The sequence below is a fragment of the Momordica charantia genome, assembly GCF_013281855.1.
Source record: "Momordica charantia cultivar OHB3-1 chromosome 5 unlocalized genomic scaffold, Mcharantia_2.0 BLBB01000005.1, whole genome shotgun sequence".
NCBI lineage: Eukaryota > Viridiplantae > Streptophyta > Magnoliopsida > Cucurbitales > Cucurbitaceae > Momordica > Momordica charantia.
Window position 1 is genome coordinate 18,641,032 of NW_028275163.1, and position 18,759 is coordinate 18,659,790.

General features: G+C 29.5%; 2 long non-coding RNA genes across 2 annotated transcripts; one reads left to right on the top strand and one right to left on the bottom strand.

The window, feature by feature from the left end:
• Positions 1-3,588: 3,588 nt before the first annotated feature.
• LOC148211493 (uncharacterized) lies at positions 3,589-4,196 on the bottom strand. Its single transcript, XR_015790922.1, has 2 exons — positions 4,063-4,196; positions 3,589-3,992 (listed from the first exon to the last, which is right to left on the bottom strand). It is a non-coding gene; the product is annotated as an uncharacterized LOC148211493 (long non-coding RNA).
• Positions 3,985-4,975, top strand: LOC148211494 (uncharacterized). The gene is made up of 2 exons (XR_015790921.1): positions 3,985-4,248; positions 4,350-4,975. It is a non-coding gene; the product is annotated as an uncharacterized LOC148211494 (long non-coding RNA).
• The last annotated feature ends 13,784 nt before the right edge of the window (positions 4,976-18,759 follow it).

Sequence of the window (18,759 nt, forward strand, 5' to 3'; positions counted from 1 at the left end):
GAGTATAATTTTGCAACAACCATTATAGGAGAAATTTAGGATTTAGATTAGTTTAAGGTACAATTGTGTAAAATTTCTTGGAGTGGTTTTGCAGTTTTTCTCCTTTTTTTAGTTCAACGATACATGGATCTTTTAGTCGATGATAAATGTCTTAACAAATTATTTAGGCTCAGTTAACTTTATAGTGGTAATTTTTCTTGTAATTATAACTTTTAAAATATTAAAATAAACACTACAAATTGCTGAACCTTACCGAGGCGGCTCAGTTTTAACCAAAAACTTTCAATTTCATAAATTGAACTCTAAACTTAGAAAACTTCGTACCATTTTTGCCATTTACCCAATTTTCACTATTTTCACCCTCTAATTTTAACAAATAGCAAAGCAAATATTCTCATCCAACTCACCAATTTCAACAAAATTGAAGTTTTGTCAAAATTAAGTGCAACCCACCATACAAAATTGACCATTTTAATCAATCTCCCATATCACAAATTTTAATGGAAATCTAGCTCAAATCTTGTTTTTCTCTGAAGTCCCATCAATTTTTCTATTATTCATATATTTTAAAGGTCATCGAATGCCTATGGAAATGTTTTCCTTTAATAATTATCCAAACAAAATCTATTTGGAGAAAAAAATTTGCAACATCCAACCAAGTTTACAGTCTCATTTGATAAAATTTTAAAAATTTAATTTAGAAATTGATATATTTTAGCACATCGAAAGCAATAATTTAAATACCAGTAAAATGTCAACGTCAATGAATATTTCAAAAAAAATTATAAAAATAAAAAAAATTCATAAAAAATAACTTTTTAAATCAACAAATAAGCATCTCGCACTTTTTTATTTTAATTTTATTTCATTTTTATACTTTTTGCGGTTTGTAATACTATACAAATATTAATTCACCTCTCATATCCACTTTAAATTCATTTACACATGAAAATGTCGATATTTCAAAATTTTATTGTCTAGGTTTTTTCGTAAGATTTGACGTCAGCATTTTGGTGGCTGAAGGTTGTGGCTTCTTTATGGCAAGAGAGCCCGTGGCCAGTCCTATGTTGTGGACACATGTTAAAATATCTTTGGCCTTTAATTCAGTGGCAGCAGACGTGTCAAATTTCTGTCGTTTTGAATTTATTATAAATGACAGATTTTATTTCTCAAAAAGAATCCAATCACATAATGAAAACTTAGCTAAATATGTATTTAGTGTTTTGAATTCTTTAATATTTTAGTTTTTCTATTCTTAAAATATTAATTTTAATCTCCGAACTCTTAATTTTGGTTCATTTTTGTTCCTTATACTTTCAAAATATTCGTTTTGGTCCTGTAGTTTTAAAAAATGACCATTTTTTCCCTTAATTTTATTTTTTAATTTCATTTTTGCTATCACAATTTCAACATGACACTACACTCAATATGTTTCTTGAAACGTAACCACGATTTTATATTAAAGTTTCCGTTATGTGTAGATTTGTGTAAAAATTTTACAAATAAGGACTAAAATTGTCACTTTTTAAAAGTATAGAGATCGAAACGAAGTAGATGGACTAAAATGAACTAAAGTTTAAATTACAGTGATCGAAATAAATATTTTGAAAGTATACTGACCAAATTGAACAAAAGCTGAAAGTATAATAACCAAAATAGTAATATTTTCATTTTATTTTAGTCCCTAATCTTTTAAAAGATTTAATTACTTCCTTTCCTTACATTCTAAATTTATTTCAATTAAATCTGTACTATTACAAAATGTTGAAGTTAACCATAAAATGATGGATGTAAAATTACAATATATATTATTAATTGAGTTAAAATGTTAACAAGAGCATAGTCGAACAATTTAGACACTAATAAACTTCGTCATAAATTGAAAGTTTCAATCTCACTCTCATAATTTGTAAACTTATATTCTATACATTTAATTCTAGAAATAGAAATACAATTCACCTATAAAATTAGAAAATTAACCAAAAAAAAACTATATTATAACCTAAAAGACTACAATAAAAAAAAAAATTAACTACAAGAACTAATTAGACATAGGATTAATTTTTAGAAATTGAAAAGTAACATATTTAAGTAGGTAAATATTTTGTATTTTTTTTAAAGAAACTTATTCGTGAAATATTTTTAAAAAATAACATTCGAACTTCAAGGCTAGTACATGAACATCTTTTGCATTATTCTTTTTAAAAACTCAAATATTTTTACTTGAAAAAAAAATTGCACACCTTCTCCTTTATGTAAACTTTCTTGTTAATACTAATAAAAAAAATTAACAAGATGCATTGAAAAATTAAGTATAATTTAGTCATTTTAACCCATGTGCCAATATATTATTTCATTTTGGTTTAAAATGATTATATTGTGACGGTATAGAAATTAAAAAAAGACATAAGTTAAAGAATAATATATATATATATATATTTATATATGAAATAATAATAATAATAATAATAATAATAATAAACAACTTTTGCGTATGGCCTAAAAATCATACCCAAAAAGTTTCCCAAATCATGTACAACTTTTGTTATAGAAAATTCTGATTTCTCATTTTTCTATTCTTTTTCTTTTTTTTTTGTTTTTTTTTTGATATAAATAAAAGCTTAATTCTATTTTTTTTACTTATATAATGAATAACAAATATTAAAAAATAACATAATAATTTTAAATAACATCATTTTTTTAATTCAACAACAGGTGGTTGGAGATTCGATCTTCCAAATTTTTTTTCTATTTTTTTGGGTAAAAACTTCTCATCTTATGATCCGAAATATATGATTTAATTAATCACGAGTTATGCTAAAATTGACAGGTTGATTAATCCTTAGTATCTATGTGAAATCTTTCGATACGCGACAAAGCGACAAATTGACATATGATATTTCATTTCTGGCCACTTCTACACTTTTACCTTTGTGGGGAAAAAAACCTTAATATAAAGTCATAACAAAATGGAGGAAAAAAAATCAAAATCAATTTGACAATGATTTTGCCCCAAATCAAATTTCCAAATTAACTTCCTTTGGAGTTTAAAGTCATCTCATTCACATATAAGAGGGACCACACAAGATCCACCCAATAAAGATCAAAGATTTGAAAATTGTGACATTTAACTGAAGAAACAGTATTACAGATACAACAATTAATATTATAATTATGAAAACAATAACAATTTTAGTTTTCTCAACAAATATAACACTCCATAATTGTTGGGTATTATTTTCAAGATGTGGAAATTAATAAATATGCCATTAAATATCTTATCTTGTGAATGAAGCGTGTAAACTATTAATTGAACAAATCCTTTTTTTTTTTTGGAAGGAAAGAGAACTTGTGAAGAAATTACACATGGACTACAAAAAAAAAAAAAAGACAAACTTATTTTTAGACAATGTTGGAAAAGCCAAATAGGAAAGCTATCTAGCCAATAACAGGAAAAATTAGAGCGAATCTCGTGCTTAGTGAGCAGGTTCGTTGGCTAAGGGCTCGTTTGGTAACGTTCCTATTTCTTGTTTCTGTTTCTTTATTTTTAATGGAAAAAATGTGTTGCATGGTTTCAACCTCCAATAATTCAAGTATGATAAAACATTGTTTTTATTTATGTTTTGGATCAAATTGGAAATGAGAACAAAAAAAAGAAACTTATTTTGATTGTTCCCAAAATTTCTATACAATTGTGATAATGTTCCCAAAAAATGAGAAACAAGAAACAAAGTTAGTTGTAAAATAGTTAGATTTCTTAAGAAAATTGGAAATGAGAGACAAGAAACGAAACTTTACCAAACGAGCCCTAATTTCTCTCCCAGCAGTGAACATAAAGGAGGAAGAGAACTCTTTGGCCATGGTTTGAATGTCATGGATCCATACCCCTTCGGTTCGGAAAGATTTAGTAGATCGGTGATGAGAGAAACCACCCCGAGTGTCAGATTGAACCAGGATGCAATTAATTCCAAGAGAGCGAGCAAACCAGAGACCTTCAAGAACAACCAAGATTTCAGCAAGCAGCGAGCAAAGAGAGATTTGCAGAGAAACAGAGTAGGTGACCTTAAGTCCCCCATCAGAATCTCGAATAAGCATCCCAAGCCCTGTAGCTTTGTGCTGCGCCCGACAAGCATCATCCATATTTAAGAGAAACTAGCCCAGAGGCGGGGGATGCCATAGAAGATTAGAGCTGGTGCGGGCTTGCACATTAGGGCTGGAGGTGTCCTTGGTCTTGCGAACCGATTCAGCGTAAGAATTAATCCAACTGCTCTTAAACAAAATGTTTAGGATTTGCTTGTTCGGATGAGATTGATTGTTATCATTCCATATTGACCAGTATGTGATTGCAGGCAACTCTTTTTCTGAATGGCACAGGTGCTCAAGGTGATGGTACCAAATGTCTGAAAACTTGAAGCAAGGGTTTTGAGGGATCTGAACACAAGGGAGAATATGCTGCTAGATGCTGAGAGATCATGGGCAAAGAAGGAGGGCATGGGTTAATGTCTCAAGCTTAGATTTGTAGCAACGACACAAAGGTGTAACTATAAACCTTTATTCTTCAAATTATACAGAGTAAGGAGGATGTCATGCATAACTCTCCAAAGAAAGACCTTGATTTTGGTTGGAATGTTGAGATGCCAAGTAAAGTGTCATAATTTCCTGTTAGTATTAGAGCTGGAATACCCGAGTAGTAGCCCCATTCCCAGTTCTCTTTTGAAGCCCTTGGAGGAGGAGATCTTGACCCCATATAAGGCTCTTCCAAAAGTAGGAGGAATGAATTGATGAATTGGCATCTAGGATAGAAGAATCAAGGAAATATAAGGCCTTTAATACTTGTGCAGCGAGCAGGTTTGGGTTGTGAAGGAAACGTCAAACTTGCTTAGCAACGGAGTGTTGGGTTTTGTGTCCTAAACTTGTGGCTTGTATTGTGAATAAATTATTTATTCAATAAAATAATGGTATTTTATTTGCATAACTCAAAATCTAATAAACGAACATCCAAGATTATTTGATGTAACTTGAACAGTATGTGGTCGATATACGAGTGGATCATGTTCCAGTAATAACCTAAATGGTCTATAGTATATAGATAAGATTGGGTACCTGATCCTGGTGACATTATGGATACGACCCACTTTGTAATAATTACAAAAATTTAATCCAAATCGTTCATGTAGAGACATGTGAGTGGGGGTATCCTATACAATGAGTTTGCATAAGACTGGACCGCGAAATAATTAATCTCACTTTGTAACACTGTTGATTGACGAGATTAATATTTCATAAGGTAACCGTATGTAACTCGATCTCAATCCTGAACGAGTTATGAACTCCTGCCTATGGGGGATCATCCTTTGATTTGTATGAGTGAGAATGGTTTGGGTTGCCGACTCAATAATCCTACCATTTTGAGGACGAGACCAAGTAGGGAGCTGGGAACATGGCCATGCAAAATGAAATTCACTATTTGCCGTATTTAGGGTAAGTAGACGAGTTGTTCCCTTAAGTGCTGAATTTGAGTCTTGAACAATGGGGCCCCACCCTCTCACTGACCCGAAAAAGACTTAGTTTATAGTTTGACAATAAATAGATTGTTCATTATAGGAAAAGTGGTACTTGAGGAGTGAGAAGTAATTACAGGGGTAAAACAGTAATTTGACCCAGCTATAATTACGAACGACTCGTGAAGGATTGACTTACTTGAAATTGTTATATTCATGGACACAACATGTTCTACAGTGCATAAGAGTGCAACTATGGGTCTTTTATGGAGTGCCCCATAGTTAATGAATGCTGATTAATTAATTAAACTTATTAATTTAATTAATGAGTTTAATTAATTGATCTTGAGTCATTGAATCTTATAATCTGTATGTTCATTAGGTCTCATTGCCAGCTCATAATGGGTAAAACGAGGATCAAGAGCTTGTACCTTGCTCGCCTGAGCTATCAGTTGAGCCGAGTCCAAACTTATACATTAGACGCCTGAGTTATCGGTTGAGCCGATCAAAATGTAATTTTACAGGCATATATTTCCAACACTATCCACGACAACATGCTGCGTTTCTCAAGCTGTCAGAGAGCTATTAGAGCCTTGTCAAAAGTCCTACCGGAAACTCCAAAACTTATACATTAGACGCCTGAGTTATCGGTTGAGCCGATCAAAATGTAATTTTACAGGCATATATTTCCAACACTATCCACGACAACATGCTGCGTTTCTCAAGCTGTCAGAGAGCTATTAGAGCCTTGTCAAAAGTCCTACCGGAAACTCCAAAACTTATACATTAGACGCCTGAGTTATCGGTTGAGCCGATCAAAATGTAATTTTACAGGCATATATTTCCAACACTATCCACGACAACATGCTGCGTTTCTCAAGCTGTCAGAGAGCTATTAGAGCCTTGTCAAAAGTCCTACCGGAAACTCCACCTATAAAAATTATATATAATGATGATATTCTCTCTCAAGTATTAATCGGATAAGTGTACTGACTTGAAATTCGAATTGCTAACTTTATTTTGCAGATCCTTCATACATCGACCTATTCCGTCCGAACTTGATTATTTTTGTAATCAAACAATATAAAAAACTGGATAAACATTCTATTTTCCCATAAAAATTATATATAATGATGATGGCGTGATTTTAAAAATGGGATATTACTAGCATTTATATTTTGTAAAAGGAGATTGGAAAGATGTTTTGTTTTTAAGTCTTACTGCATTATAAAATTTAGTTGTCACAAAATTGGTAGAATTTTAGGCTTTTCTCACTAGAAAACCACTTCTCTTTACGAATCTAAAAATTTCGGGAAAAGTCAACTTTTTCTGACGTTTTATAAAAACGTCGAGAAAGGTGAACCATTTTCCAACGTTTTTCATGCTATGTTAACAAGTACATATAAAGAATCATAAATCATCATACATTAAAATTAAGTGGAATCTTAATTTCACAAGAATCTTTTAATGATATTATATAAAACCCCACTTGGTAGACTATTGAAAGTTGGGAAAAAAAAAAACAAGTGGCTTAAAATCTTGTGATTTATACGTTTCCCTATTTTTCGCTTTGATTTGATGGCAATTTGTGATATAATTTCTTTCGCAATATAATCCATTTCTTTGAATGTATTCAAAATTTATTATCATTTTTTTGGTCAATGCCTTCCTAACTTGATTTCAAATGTCTTTTCCCCATTAACTAACCATCTACTTATATTTTTATTTAAAAAAAATGTTTAAATGTCATTTTAGTTACCGTACTTGATTAAATTTGATCGGAGTACTTTGAAAATATTTTTTAACGTTTATTTTTTTAGTTTTTTTTTATTTCGAGTCATTCTACTTTCAAATGGTATATCTAGATCCATTCATTTTATTTTTTATCTCATTTTTTAAATTACAATTGTAACACGACTGACGATACTACATCAGATTAATTTTATTGAAATATAACTACAAATTTTTATGAAAAGATTCTCGTTGTATGTATAATTTGTGTTAAAAAAATTAAATAGGGACTACAAATGGTCATTTCAAATGTAAAGGGACTAAAATGAATCGAAAACCAGATCGACCAAAATAATAGTATTTAAACTTTTGAAAATTTTGCCTACACACCCGTTGATAAGAATTTCTACTCGCTCTTTCTTTCGTACATGATTAGAAAGTCAATATGAGCTTTTAATTTTTTTTTCTTTTCTTCTCTCTCTCTTATTTTTTTTTAGTACATATGAGCTTTTACTTGTAATTGGCCAAATTTGGTTCTAATATGATAAAATAATATATATTTAAATATATCAACCAATCGTATGAAGGAGAAAATTCGAGCCCAAAGGTATTGAATGAGTATCCTATTTTTATTTTACAACTTTTGTAATTTTAATTCTATCTATTTTACTAATTTAAATATAAATCAATTGGTTAAAATATAAATCTCTATGTAAAAGGTTACGTGAGTTAATGAACTCAATATATTATTATAAAACAATATTTTGATTTTGTTGAAAACAACAAGTTTTTATTATTTTAAGATTCAAAATATGAAAGTTGAAAACATAAGATTACATGTGTTTCTTTTCCTTTGAGATAATAGAGTAAAAATAAAAGACAATTATTTTTAGTACAAATAAAAATACAAATTAAGACAGAAAAAACTAAACATTCATCTTGAAAGAACTCCACTCCTGTTTCGTTTTTAACTATATTTTTGTCAATAAGGTTTTAAATGTCTATGTCGATAAGAATATATCAAGATTTTTATTTTAGGGAAGTATCGATAGAAATATCTATAAAATATTGATATCGATAGATATTTCTAAAAAATTATATAAAAAAATATTTACAGTAACTAATCATTTCACCCTTTTTAAAAAGTTACAAATTTTGATTATTATTATTATGTCCACGTTATTGATATTTTGTCGATTCACTTGCGATGGATAGAAATGCCAATATAATTCATCCCTTATGTTTGGGGAAAATTCCAATCGCCATGTGGAGGATAGGAGGATGTCCACCTGGACCCATGTAAATCCATGTCACCTCGGACCAGTTCGAGGTGACATACTGAGCCAAATATTTATTATGCAGACCATCCTATATGACATGACCTACCCCCAAGTCCAACACACATGTTGGAACATGTCTGACCTGACCTCCGACACCAATAACCACCTGTCGGGAGGCCTGTCGGATCCCCAACCTATAAATAGAGGGCAAGGTCTGAAGTCAGTCTTGTTTGGTAAGACGGAATTTGACAAAGAAAAGAGAGTGCTCGACCGGAACAACGGCCAACAAAGATCGTGGGCTGGCACTTTTCATTCTTCAATTCATTAGAACGGGTAGGGTTTTCTTTCTTTTTGCTTTTCATTCTTTTCTCATTCAAGATCGCTTCGAGAGGCATAAGAACAAGTCTATCTTCGGATTCTCTCTCTCGAGCCGAAAGAGAGATTCCACTTTCACATACAGGTATCGCATTCTATCTCGAATTTGACATTGAATTCGAACTGGTTACTAACTTGAGCGTCGGAGTGTTTGTCTCCCTTGTGCAAGTCATTCCTTAGTAATGGATTAAGTTCTTGAAGTTGAAGGTAGTTGAGAGAGATGTTTAGGGAATCATAAGTTCTTGAAGTTGAAGGTAGTTGAGAGACATGTTTAGGGCACCAATTTTTGATTCATCTCCCATTTATTTTGCCTTCTTGAATATCTGATGATAATATCCAAACTTACAATAAGAGAATTAACATTGAACGTTGCATCAGTTGAGTTTAATTTGTATGTATTTTTAGCATTTGCTTCCTTCAACGTTGTCGATTCCTCATCAAAAAGTTCCTAACAACTTTAGCGGTTTTTAATTTCTCATCTAAATTTTTGCTAACTCACTAATTATCAATGTCTTATAAGAATAAAAATCTCAATACTGTGAAGTGTGTGCTCCAAGTGCTACATTTAAGCATGATATCCCTAACTCTAGTTGTGCAAGTAACAAATCTTTGACAGTCTTTCGTACGTAGTGTGATTGTAATATTTTTCAAGTAAATATTTTTGTATTTCTTTATTGTTGTTATTTTCTTCTAACTTTTCTGTTGATTTTTTGTTTATTCTGCGGGGTGTGAGGTCTTTTTTCCAACATTATCATCATAGCAACGAAAATGTTATAATCGAAAAATGTTAAAATATAAGGAATTAATTTTTTTTAAAATAATATGAATTAAATTGAATAAAAACAAAAATATCAGAGGCTAAAATATACTTTTAACCTTTTCTGTTTGGCCCTAGCTACCCTTTAAAAGAAATATATATATATATAGGCCTCTTAATTTTAATAAAATTAATGGAGAAAAATGAAATGATTTATTGTATTGTTGATAGAATACAATAAAATTAACATTCACATGTAGTCAATAGTTGATAGAATCGAGATGATAGTTTACACATATTCTACATCACTCTATTTACTTTTAAAAGTTTAAGGATTTATTAGATACAAAATTTAAAATTCAGAGATCTATTAGTAGCGGTGGATCCAAGATTTTCATTAAGGGCACAATATATTATTCAATTACACGTAATCGAGTTGTCATAATATTCATGGCATAATAATATTATTTCTACAATAGCTATTGCAATAGGTAATTAAAATCAATGACTTTTATATTAGACCTATCATAATTAGTATTATGACACTTCTTCTTTGGAGATGATGACTTATTTGTTGTTTTTTTCATAATACTTCTCGATATTGATTTCAAGTTAAATCTGAAAAAAAAAAACTGAATTTAAAAATATTTCATACCTAAAACATATATTTAATTAACTAAAATTAAAAGTCTAAAAAGAACTGAAACCTTACTTTGTCAATGGTATATTCTGACTCAATACTCAGTCCTTTGAGTTTAAAATCGATGAAAAAAAATAAAAATGTGAATAGAAAGCAAAAAAATTAATTTTATTTATTCATAGTATGCAAATAAAAATAAATGATACTCTTCAGGGAATGCGGAATATTCAATATATCCTTTCTTTTGTTTAGAGTGAAAACTTCATTCATTATTTAAAAGTGAGAGAAGAAAATGACGACTAAATTGTAACATTTTTTTTATCGCTAATTTATACACAATAAACTTAAAACTGTTATGTTTTAATAGGCTGAGAAAATATGAAATTAAAATTTAAAAATAATTCGGGAACAAATGTTTAAAAATCACTGGAAATTTAGAGTCTCCTTGGTAGAACTCATATCTTTTTAAATTCATTGAATCGAATGGATTTAGTGAATATCTATTTGGTAAGGTTGTTTTTTAAAATAATTTTCGAATTTTGTAATGTAGAGATTCTGAAAATAACTCAAAATTTTAAAATGCATAGAAGATAAAAATTTTCGTAAAACACTACTTTATATTATAAATTTATTTCATTTTTGTTAAAATTAAAGTATTTAAAATATAATATTGTAAAATACTAATTCTATCCAAATTTATAATATTTATGTTAATAAATAAATTAATAATATTTTAGATTAAATTAATTATTTAGTAGGTAATCATGATTTACAAGTATCTTAAAAGTTTCATGGGATACAATTCCATTTTCATTTAATCTCTTTGTTTTCAGATTTCTATTTTCAAATCATCAACCAAATGAACTCTAAACTAGTGAAAAAGGACTCACATGGCAATTGGAGATTGAACAAATCTTAAAAAATAAAATATAAAAGGCGCACCAGCATGGGAAGCAGATTCAAACACGGAACTCTAGATTGAAGTAGCCTTTCGTTATTCTACCAAATGAAAGAAGTCACTATCAAACAGCGAGCCAAACGGAAGACCTATATAAATGGAGTCACATATTGCCAACAAACTGAACCCTAACCAGTGATAAAATAAGTGAATTATACTTTACATAATTGTGCCCTATCACAACAAGATCCGCTCATGCTTATTAGACACTTTTAAAATTTAGAGACACTAAATTTGTAGTTTGACCAATTTTTAAGTCCAAAGACTAGAAAGACATCCTATTTAAATAATTGAGAGGAATCTATTATAAACTTTTTAAAGTATATATCAAGATTTAATAGACACACTAATTTTAAAAATTTAAAAATCAAACTTATAATTTGACATAAACTATATATAATTAAATTTATTTGGGTAAAATATATTTTTAGTCCTAAGATTTGAGATTGATATCATTTTGATCCTTCATATTTCAAAAGGGATAATCTAGTCCTCAAGTTTGGAAAATGGTTCTAAATGGTCTATAACCTAATTTGACCGTTAGTGTTGCGATTAATATGCTAATATTAGATTTCGATGATATGTCATTTTCCTAATTATCTTCGTTCCCTTTTTTTTTTCCTTCTATTTCTTGCTTTATCCAATCTTTCTCCTGCATATTCGTGTTATTGTTGTATGTTGCTTATTCTTGTCATTTGTTGCTCGTCACTGCCTTGATTGAATGAATTGTTTATTCATCCAGATCTATAAAACAAATGAACATGCTCATTCCAATATTTGTGGAAACGAATCGCGATTGTTCCAAATCTAGAACTCATAGATTTGGAATAAGCACTTGTTTCATTGAGATAACAACGTAGCAGTAAGCAGTGACAATAAAATACGTTTCAGAAGAAGGGAGAATGAGATAACCACTTAAACCTTCGATTAAAAATACCACATCATCACAGTCTAATCAACGCATTAACTGCCATATTACCATTCCCTTAGGTAAACTAACAATGTAAAAGACTATTCAAAACTATATTTCAAATTTGAGGGGCTAAATTGTCCGTTATTAACTTACTTTTGTCTAGAAAAGGGAAATATAATTAAAAACAAATTTGAAAATTTGAAGAGAGAGAGGGAACAGAAGTGAAACTTAACGGTCGAATGGTAGCCACGTGACACGGCATATACAGTGATTTAGTGGAATACTTAAGTCTTATTATTAATATTATTATTATTATTCTATTCCTCACACGAAAAAGATTCTGTCTCCTCGTGGGGCCCACCCCGACATACGTATAATTCATATCATACAACCTGTCACACACGATCCGCACCTTCTCCCGCGGGCCCCACTCAGATACGCAATGCCCAAGCGGTCACCCTCATCGTTGATCCCCTGCGTGTCACCTCTATGGTGCTTTTAAATGTTTAGAACAAAATATTTTCACTTATAATTTATATTCATTTAAAATTTCTAAAGATTGCATGATATAAATTCTGTGGGTTGAGCTCGAGGAAATGTCGATATCTCAATTTTATGGAAATATAGATAAAATATTAATGTTAATGGATATTTTTGAAAATATTATAAAAAATAGTAAAAAATATTTAAATTAACAAATAAACATTATTATAACCTTAATAATAATTAAAGATAATATTATGCCTTTGTTAATATTTTTATATTTTATCGTTGAACATGTTGAGGAATATTTAGTGCCTAAATATAGTGTTTTACTTTGATGGATAGCCATACTTATAATATTTTTTATAAAACATAATATTGCATGTATTTAGTATGAGATTTTTCTATTGTTAAATTAGACTATTTAGTTTTTTTTTTTTTAGTTTTTTACGGAAGGACTATTTAGTTTTACATTTCATTAGTTTTCTGAAGGCTAATGTCAAGAAGAAAAGCATGCTTTATTATTTTTTATTTTTCTAATTAGAACTAATATAAATTCTATCAAACCGTATTCTTAAGGGAAAAAAAACTAAATATATCCATATGAAATGTTAAAGTAATTAAGCATTAAATTAGTGTGGGGAAATTTCAAAATTGTATGAAAAAGGTAATTAGGGCTTGACCAATTTCAAACATACAATGGACGAACAACTGTTAAGACGAAACTACACTACAAGATAAGGTAGTCGTATAACTAATTATCCTATTTTGGCATCGAATCCTATTTTTTGACCGGATATTCATTTGAGTTTGACAATGATAAGAGGAGTCTATGTCTATTATAAACTCTTGTTAGGTCATTTTTCTTTTCGATGTGAGATTCTTAACGGGTACTAATTAAGAATATGGTAGACAAGAATAGGTTTGGTGCTTTTCTCATGCCTAAGTGAGGACATTGTTGGGCTCTTTGAGAAGACATGATATATGTGTGTATTAATTGATTAAAATTTGAAGTTCTTATCGAATCTTAAATTCATCAATGATATCCCATATTACTTAGAATATCTAAGTATATAGTCATAGAGTAATATAATTACTCTACTAAATTTTGTCAGTTTAGCTGTTATCTAACTTAGTGTTTGACAGAAAAAAAGATGGTGTTTTATTCTTATCTATGCATTTATTATTTTCTGTTATTTGCAAGAATCTTGTAATTTTTTAATTATGTGAAAAAACTGATCTTCTCAAGAAATCATCCAAAATCAACATTCAACAACATTTTTCAATTCTTAAATTAGGTTGATAATGACGACATCTTGCATCTTGCTATATTAAGATAGAATTGAGTTGAATGACCCAAGCTTAAGGTTCAAACTAGGAAGGTAATTGGATCAAAGGTTTTATGGCATAATTTTGACCGTACGACATCGATCGTAACAGAACTATATGGGATTTTTTTCGGGGCTGAAAGTAGCTTGGAACTCGAGTTTTGTCAAAATTTAGTGGTTGAGGTTGACCCTCAAGTGACTGTGATATTTTGGCTAAACGCTCAAGTCATTCTTCTTTTCTTCGTCTGCTGGTGTCTAGTATTGAGCAGTTCATTTCATGTGATTGGAATGCTAATATCAAGCATATTTATCGAGAAGACAGCACTTGAGTGGATTGACTTTGCTTGATGCGCTTCTTGCCATATCACCTTTATCATTTGTTGATTGCAGATGTAATCGAGTCTCTATAGTTCGTCTTATTATTTCTTCTTAATTTTTAGGACTCTAGCCCCATTCCTTTTGGGAAAAAAAAAATAATGTATAAAACGTAAAGCTAAAATTTAGATAAAATAATTTTTTTAGATTATTGATTAATTTAATATTAATTTTATACTTGATAAAAGAAAAGTACATCAATTTTATACAAATATTTTATATTTTAAGGTAAGATATAGTTTGGATCCATGAAATTTGAGTTTTGTATCTATTTTGTCCTAGAAAAGTATAAAAAATAACACTTAGTTCTTGAAGTTTGGAAAAAATAGTTTAAATGGTTACTTTTGGCCATTAATTTGGACTAATGAAACAATGAAGTGGCGATTAAATTGATAATTGTATTTAGCCGACTTGGTAAAATACATTAGTTTTTAGTGCTATTTGTTGATAACTGGACTATGAGAGGTACATCTTCTCTTTCTCCCCTCCCCTACCAAACTCCTTGCCACCTCCATTGTTATCGTCATCACCTTCCTCTATCTCACGACAATGAAATACAACGACGAGATAGGAGGAGGAGGGTCACAGTGACAACGACCAACAACAAGAGAGGTGCATGGTAGGGAGAGTTTGCCAAAGGAGGCCGGGAGGAGGAGATGGCCAACTCATAGTCCAGTCATCAACAAATAATCTTAAAAGTTATTATTATCATTTACCAAAGTGAGCAAAATACAATCACTAATTTAACATTCATGTCATATTTATGTCCCTCAATTAACAATTTAACAAATCTAGAGATGAAAAGAGTATATGATATATCAATGTATTAATAATAATTAAAAAAAAAAGGTCAAGAAATATAATATAGAGAAGCAGAAGTATCTAAAAAAATTTTATGGGAAAAAGAGTCCTCAAAATTAAATGGAGGAAAACAAATTTTCATTAAAGAGGAAAGTCCTAAACTTATAAGCTAAAGAAGCCTAAAACAAACCGTTATTAGTTTGTCACAATCTTTTCTTTTTCCCCTTTTTAAAAGTTAGGTGATGTGGTCATACATGACAAAGAAGAATGAAAAAAGTGAGAGTGAGAGAAGGCATGACAAAACCGCGTATCCTAAAATTGATCTTCACCCCAAAAAGCACGAGAGGTACCATGCATAAGGCATGACATGAACCACAGTGTTTTATTATTTATTATATTTCAACTTGGATGACCTAATGACCTATTTGTAATATTATGATTTCTGATTAGAATAAGAATACAAAATCTAATTCAAATAATATAATATAAACTAAATCTCTCATTATAATTCAAATAATATTATCTAACATATAATACCTTAATTAGTTATGTTATATATATGAAAAATGGTAGGGTAGATATATATTCGAATTTTTTGACTAAGAAAAAATTACTAATACATTAATTAGTTAAATCATGATGTCGATATTCACTTGTGTGTTTATTCTACTTTTTTTCATCTCTTTATTTCATTTCGCTTCTCATAATTTCATGTCTTTTCTTCTCTCTATCACAGATATTATATGAATCAAGCTGTGTTTTTAACTTTTTTTGAAATAAAATAATTAAAATCTTGATGTCGACACAAGATTTCGATTTTAGCCTTCGTTGAATCTTGTGGTTAAAGACACGTTGAACACCTTTATTCTAACATAAAACAGAATGGAAAATAAGTTGTTGAGTATGACTCGAGTAGGATATTATTCATGATTTTTTTTTTTTTGCAAAGGTTATTCATGATATATTATTATCCTTAGAGTCAATGATCTATCCTCATCTGTAAATGGTTGAACTTAAAAAATAATGAAAAAGTAAGCTAATAAGATTAATCAACTCTAAAAGGGAAAGGCAAGAAATTACCAACATAAAACTTGGAAGCGAAATACAAGAATAAATAGAATGTCATATTTATAGTACTCTTATTCACAAAACCAAAAATAAAGAGCCAGCGTTATACATATTTCTTTTAACAAAAAGTTAATATATATTTATATTATAATTACATTATAACATGACCGCCAAATAGTTAAAAAAAAATCAATATATACTTGAAAAAATAGTCTCACCCAGCTATAAAAATACTTCAAACTAGCACTAAAGCGAGCATAACTCAGCAGTAATTGGTATATATCTTCAACCAAGAGGTTGTTAGTTCTATCCTCTACTACCACATGTACTAAAAAAAAGAGAAATAACTGATTGATTATATTAATTACACTACTTATTCAAAGTAGAAATTAAAATAGATGAGATTGAAAGTTTAAAGTTAAAATTAATTCACTAATCTAAGTACGAGTGGGGTGCGTTTGGTTGGTTAACCTATTTTAATTTTAACAAAAAATGGAATGAATTTATAACATGAAATAATGTATTTATCAAGGTTTGTATTTTTTGGATGTAATTCTGTATTTTAAAATTTGAAATTTAGAATCAGAATTCTCACTATTTGAGTCACATAATCCAAAAATAATTTTCGAAAACAAACCTGCCCAAATTAATATTCATGGAATCAAGATCCAAATTCTCTATCAAACAAACCTTTTTCGATAAGATTTTTTTTTTTTTTTGGCTTATTGGACACTCTTCGAATCCGAGCAACAACTTTGAATGAAATATTTTGAACTCATGAAACACGATTTGTTCAAGTATTACAATAAGGTTTTAATATTATCCTTACACATTGCTTAAACTTATTCGACATTTCTATTGAGCAAGGAGTACTAAAAATCCAAGTAATAAGTTACTTAATAGCTACCAAATGAGCTTTTTCTTATAGTGTAACTTTTATTTTAATGATAGGCAAGTTTGACAAGTTAAATTTAGTTTAAAAAACATGAATTTTAGTAGACATCACAAGACAAGGACATTAATAAAAAAAATTAAATAGGATAAAATACAATTTTAATACCTGACGATATGTTTTTAAATAACCTCCGAGTTTTAAAAAAGGATAGTATTTTAGTCTTTAAACTTTAAAAAATAGAGATTGAGCATCCCTACCAACGTGGTTCGCTGGGGATTGACAAATTTTCTCTAGATCGAATTGTCAACCACCATAGGCTTTGTTTGGAGTTTTCATCATTTTCATTTTTTTTTATCTTATTTCTTTCCTTTTAACCCAAATGCTACCTCAACAAACTTTTCAATAGTCTCTCAAATTATTATGGCACGATTTCATAGTGACACTAATTGTATTTGACTCAAGAGATTTTTTAAAACTATTTGATCTTAAAATTCGATGATTAAACTGTCAATTTTTTAAAGTTAGGCATCATATATAAATGTTGGATGTTTAATATGTGAAAAAAAGTGAGAAAACCGTTGAGTATACAAATTTAACATCTGAAAATTATATTTGTGTATTAAGAATCTGAAACTTGTTTTATATTTGTAACAAATTCATTATTTATTCCATAAGTTGTTTGTTGTTTCAATTTTGTTTTATGTAACTTTATTTTGTTAAAGTTGAAGTTATACTCCAAATGAGAAGTTTTTCTTCATGTTCTTAAAGTTGAACTTAATTCGTGTATGAGGACATGTTTACAGTTTACACAACTATATATAGTTGTGATTTTCTTCATTTTGAGATATCTAAGCATACTACAATTGAATATTCTCTTTCTCTTACAAGAGTTCTCTCTTCTTTTGATTTATTGTTCTTGTTTGTGTTGAGAGCAAGTGTCTAAGAGTTCTGCCAGATCCGAGTAGTTCGAGGTTGCAGTTCTACCGGAGTTAGTCATTGTATCCTGCTGAGACGATCGATATAGTCTGCTAGCAACTTGTGCAGAGCGTATAATTGTCTTCAGGTCAGCGTTATTGTAACGTGCCTTGACTATATTTCGTAAAGTTTTTGTGTTCATCAAGCTGTCAAGATCTATAATTGTTTGTAGCCAGTTACATTGTAAATTGTTGCTAGTGTTATTAGTTTACATATACAACGTGTATTTACCCAACAATAAATCTATCCTCAAACTTAATAACCGAAGTGTGTTTTAACTTAAAATTAAAGCTACAAAAGACTAATATATATATATATATATAATTTAACCTAACTTTTAAAAAGTATACGAAAAGGTTCGAAAACTAGTTATGCCTAACATATTTAATATATAGTTCTAATCTCTTATATTGTAGCTGACATCATGAAATCAAGGAGTATCAATTTTTTTAATAACCCATGAATAAAACCAGGTCAATTCCCAATCCCATTGTTTTCAAATATACAACTATATAATATGTAATATTAAACTAATGGAGAAGCTTTTGTATTCATTTGTTTTTATATTTTAATTGTCACATATTGAAGGGAAAAAAAAAGTATCATGCTTTCACATGGAAAGTTAGCTAGTATGTTTTCAAGTCCATATCATCAGACAATATCTTGACCTTATGTTTTA